Below are 5752 nucleotides of genomic sequence, written 5' to 3' on the forward strand. Positions count from 1 at the left end.
GATGCAATTGGATTACGGTCTATGAATCTTGTTGTAATGCCCAAATAAATCTCATAGTAATCATCTTCGCATGTATGATCTTTATTATTTCAATTGCCTAGCTGTAATGTGTTTACCTAGCATGTTATTTATCTTTATCGAGAGACACCTCTATTGAACTGTAGACCCCGGTCCTTTATTTTACACTAATAAAACCATCTAGTGCAAATACTTGTTCTGTTTCCTTACTGCAAGCATTGTTCTCTTTATTTCACTGCAAACAAACATCTCTTTCTACACTACACGTCTAATCCTTTGTTTTCAGCAAAACCAGTGAGATTGACAACCTCACTGTAAGTTGGTTTAGTTGTGTTGTGTGTAGGTTCCACGTTGTTGCTGACACCGGTAGTGCGCCCTTCCAAAGTCAGCCAACAACAACCTTCAGAAGTGATTTCTTTCTCGTACTGGTCGATTAAACCTTGGTTTCTTTTTGAGGGAAAACTTACTGTTGTGATCATCATACCTTTCTCTTGGGGTTTCCCAACCGCATTACCCTGCACAACATCAGTGATGTCTCAGTTGCTTAAGTCTTATTGGTATTCTTGTGTTCCCATTGAGTCAAACTATAAATTTGGGTAATACTTCACATCGAAGATTTCATCGATCCCCTATACTTGTGGGCATCAAGACATTTTCTAGCGCCGTTGCCAGAGAAACTAGCTTTATTGGTAAGGCAACTTGTTATCATTTACTTGCTGCACTTATTTGTTTCTCATCATGGGGAAATATAAGGTACCCGCTAAGAAGGATCTTAGGCCCTCCACTACAAGGAAAGGTATGGATTTGCCTTGTAGACCACAATTTTCGCCTCAAGCTGCTGCTACTCCTTCCACTAAAAAGAAAGCTATTGTTCATATTAGTTCACCATTATCTATTATGTCTACTAGTAATGAAAAAGATTTGTTGCATGTTGATAAGGATAAATAAGGTGCGCTTGATTTATCTAAGTCTATGTCTGATGAACATATAGAATCTGAATTTGAAGATGATGAACTTTTTGATGAAAATGAGAAATCTCTGAGTCCTAAAATATCAAATGCTAAAGAAGATGGTATATTTACTTCCTACTTAAATGATTTGGATGAATTTGAAGCTAGCTTAAGTTCCTGCATAAATGATTTATTTCCCGATGCTTGAAAAACTAAATCTCCTGTGATTTACATTAAAGATAAAGAATATGAATTTAATGTTGAGCCTCATAAAATAGAAAGAGTGGAAGCTATTAAGTTTAATGGTAGATAGGATGAACTTGCTTGGGAAAATTTAATGAACCTGGACGAAGGTGTGATCTTCCCCGCGCTGCCCCTTTACAGTGTCGCTCCTTTCACCAGAGGAAAATAGACCGGCGACGTGCAGCGTAGCAGGGGGCTGAGGCTGCCGGCAAAGCTCGGGAGGGCCAGACCGTCAGGGTCTTGAGCAGCGATGAGGAGTAGCACTAGGGCGAGGAGGCCTAGCACGGGCTCCGGTGGATTACCGTGGTGGGGATTGGGAACTCCCGTGACCTCAGAGTTCAGAGCTATGACACGAGCCGACCATGGCATCCTTCACCTCGACTTCGTAGGTTGCAGCTGCGGTGTAGGGCGGCGCATGGTGGAGGTGGGCTCCCCGGTGGCGCACGCTGCAGGCGGGATCCCGACGGTGGGTGATGGAGGCGGGATCCCCGGCGACGCACGATGGTGGCAGGATCCGGGCGGCGGGCGATGGAGGCGAGATCCCCGGCGGGCAATGGAGGCAGGATCCCCGACGGCGCGCGATGGAAGCGGGATCTCCGGTGCTGCAGGTGGACGGGGCAGGGCGCTGCCGGTGTGTTCGTGGCTGGGGTTGTGGCGTGCGGCGGAGAGGAAGTCTGTCCCGGTGGCGATGGGATCGGGATGGGACGCGTGGAATGGGATCGGGAGTTCACGCACGGCAAGGATGTGTCGGACGGGTTCCTTCGGGGGTGAGGGTCGGTCATTTTTCCCGGCCGGTGCTGGTTGGGGGACGTGTTGGGTGGTGGGGGTTCGAGAATAGCTATTCTAGAACCTATCTTAAGGGGGTCCGATATATATATATATATATATGTATATATACATACATATATATATATATGGAAAATAGTGGGCTACCATGGGTGGTAGCTATGCATATACATCCAACCATTAGATCTTCTATAGGGAGCACACAAGGAGCACACGGTGTTAGACCATTTCGTTTTCATCCCATTTCGAACAAGCGCCTCCGTTAGTTAACCATACCGTAATTCTTACAAATACCGAAACAACAACCAGCCACGGACACGGTTTGTACCACAGGAAAAGAACCCGTCAGACGGTTAATCTCCAAAACCTCAACAACACCACGGTGCGGATCGTACAGACACTTCATACAAACCGTAGCAATTTTTTTGCCAAAACAACAACCAAATAACGGTCACGGTTGGCAGTTTTTTGAGTTGACTACTTGTGGATAGCAACTAATGGCATCACCTTATTTTTTAAATTCCGTGTACTACTACCAGAACCGTTCCGACTCAAATGTGTGAAAACAAGTAAAAAAAGCAAATTTTCACACGTATGGCTCTAGCTACCGTGTCAGTACAAATTGTCAAAAGGTGTAAAAAAAGCTAAATTTTCACACGAGGATTGTTTTCACCGTTGCCGACTCAATGTGTGAAATCATGTTAAAAAATTACACTGGGTATTTTTTTCTCTTCACGGATCGGAGCTGATCAACTCGGCAACAATTACAGTGGGCATTGAGTCTCGCTCCTCAAAAAAGAACCCGCCGGAATCCACGATGGCCAGGGGTGTGGGGAGATGTTGCCATCAAGCGACTCCGCCCTCACCTGGCTCCTGCCGCTCCCACCGACGCAAGACCACCCCCGCCTCACAGCGCGCGGGAAGAAATCAAGGTGTCGCGCAGGCCGGAGAGAGGGGTGGAGGCGGGCGGGTGCTTGGTTGTGGAGGGCTCGTGACGGGGGCGAGGTCAGCCGGCGCCCGTGCCCGTCTTCCATCCGGCACGGCTACGGCAGCCGTTCCCGTCCACCCCTGCACGACGCCCGTTCCCCCGTACCCATCGCGAATCCCACCACGCCACCCCCACCGGGAATCCCACCACCGGCGAGCTCCACCGGGTTCCGCGCCGGCAGGGAGGCCACACACCTCCTGGTTCCACGCCGTCGCCGGGAGGCCGCGAAGCTCCTGCTCGTCGCGCCCCCAAGGTCGTGACCCTCCTGCTCGCCGCGCCGCCACCGGGAGGCCGAAGCTCCTGCTCTCCGCGTTGCTGCTAGGAGGCTGCAAAGCTCCTATTATTCGCGTGGCCAAGGTTGTGACTCTGCTGCTCGCCGCGACGCCACCGGGTGGCCGGGAAGTCTTGCACGCTGCGTCGCCGCGAAGCTCCTGCTCGCCGCGCCGCCACCGGGTGGCTGGGAAGTCCTGCTCGCCGCGTCGCCGCCGGGAGGCCGCGAAGCTTCTGCTCGCAGCACCGCGAAGGTCGCGGCCCTCGTGCTCGCCGTGCAGCCGCCGGGTCGCAGCGACCCTGCTGTTCCCACGCCGTCGCCGGGAGGCAGGGCCTGCTGTTCCCCACGTCTCCGTCGGGAGGCCAAGCACCTCTTGCTTGATGCTTCTCTGCTGTCTGGGCACACCTGGTCCTCTCGTGCTTCCGGCCATCACGGTAATGGCCGAGGATGGTTGGTGTTTCTCAGAACGTGTTTCTCTGCCCAGTTATCCTCTTTCTGTCCCCTCTGTTTTGTTTCTAAGTAGGGAAGTTCAGCTATTGCTCGATAGGAATCACACATGTTTTGGCAAGGTAGTGCAGGCTTTCAAAACAGTGCAAAAAATCAGTGTGGATGATTCGCTAGTTCAGAACATTAGTGCAAAACACGGCTGAAATTCTATTTTTGGTCGTCTGAACTGTCCATGTCGGTATCATGAACTGCTTCCTCCTTCCTCCTCTGTTGAATTGGTCCCATGATGAAACGGGATTTTAGTGGTGTTTCTAATCCCTTGTTGATTTGTGTGAGAATTTTGAAATCCATGTTCATTCAAATAAATCGTACAGTAGAAATTTTTATCAGGATTTGCTTCACTAGGCGATGTTGATTTTGTTTGTTTCGTCTGAAACATCCAGTTCCCTTTCTTCACGGATTTCCCAAATTCTACATTTTTTTAGAAATTCTACTTATGTTTGCTTATTTTCTCTTACTGCCATCCCTTACATTGGAGCAATCATCACCCCTCTCAACTACCGCTGGGTAAGAACATTCTTCTTCCCCTAATCTAATCAAAAGACCTGCACACCATCATAATCTTCCAACTCGCTTCACAAGTTTTTGATAGCCAATTTGCTGAATGTGCTACTCTGAAGAATGGAATATTAAACAATGGGGTTCTATTTCTTGTCATCTAGAGCTTCGAGGAGACAACACATGCCCTAGAGCTTGTGCGACCGTCGGCGTTCATCTTTGATGGAAGTTACAGCTCATGGGTGCTCCAGTTGATGGAGAGCAAGAGATTCTCAACCATTGGTCTTTACCTCGCAATGGGGGACCCTGTCAGCACCAGCGAACCTGCAAGTTTTTGTTTTGGATTATTATGCAGAGGATGAAGAAGATACATGTTTCCTTCCCTTTTTAGGATTGATCAGTCAGTTTGAAAATAAACCTTTGCAGCATATAGTACTGGCATTTTGTAATCCTATGTATTCAACATATCATTTTCAGTCATGTCACTTAATCATATCAAGAGAACTTACAGAGGAACTACGGTGATGGAGCCTGTGTCTGCTCCAAGGGATGTAGCTTTGATATGCTTTACATCTGGTAAAAGATATGGGCTGGTTCGTTACATTGATTTGTATTCATCGTTTTTATCTGAAGTTCTAGAGTATTTGCACTTTTTTATCCCTGCATTGTATGTTTATTGCATGTACACCTGCATACAGCCCCTCTGTGCCATATCGGAGGGATCTCCTCATGCTTGGTCATCCTGATGGCTGGAGGCTGCCATGTTCTGATACCTAAATTTGACGCAAAATTGGCTACCTAAGCCATCTAGGAGCGCAAAGTGACTTTTTTTTAGAAAGTGACTTGTTTCATCACCGTTCCTGCAGTCATGGCTGACCTACCGTCCTATGCTCAGTAAGCAGTAACACTAAAGTACAACTCTAAAAGTCAAACAGTCCGTGTACAGTTTGTTGTTGAGTTTTTGAATTTGATCAGGAAAGACAAGATATCAGGGTGCGGGACTGTGACCAAGATCCTCAATGGTGGTGAGGGGTTGTCAGATGAGCTCACAAATGGGGCGTCTCACTTATTCATTCTGCTACCATCGTTTCATCTTATGGTATTATTTTCTTACTATCGATATCGCCGCTTCACTTTATCTGCAATTTCTGCAGAATTATGTTTACCTACAGTCATTTTTATGCTTACAGGCACTAAACTCTTTTATATGCGTACTAAACTTGTTTTTAACATGGATGCCTGAAGCATGTTCTTCTATGACATTCATGCCTATCAACAAGCTGGAACTTCAAGAAACCAAGAACAAGTCAAGCAACAAATCTGGAGGCATATGTGTTTGAAAACCACCTATATATATGATCAGTTTGAAGTGTGGTCGGCAATGTATAGAACTGATCATATATATGTACATGTGGTGAAATTTGAACTAAATGTTGGAAAGTTTTGAAGCCCCACACCAGCTGTATTTGTTCCTGGCACGGCTACTAATAA

General features: G+C 47.4%; 1 pseudogene; it reads left to right on the forward strand.

Annotated features, from left to right (window-relative positions):
• The first annotated feature begins 756 nt into the window (after positions 1–756).
• On the forward strand, positions 757–5159 carry LOC124707031 (annotated as a pseudogene).
• Positions 5160–5752: the final 593 nt, after the last annotated feature.

Source organism: Lolium rigidum, chromosome 1, assembly GCF_022539505.1.
Source record: "Lolium rigidum isolate FL_2022 chromosome 1, APGP_CSIRO_Lrig_0.1, whole genome shotgun sequence".
Lineage (NCBI taxonomy): Eukaryota > Viridiplantae > Streptophyta > Magnoliopsida > Poales > Poaceae > Lolium > Lolium rigidum.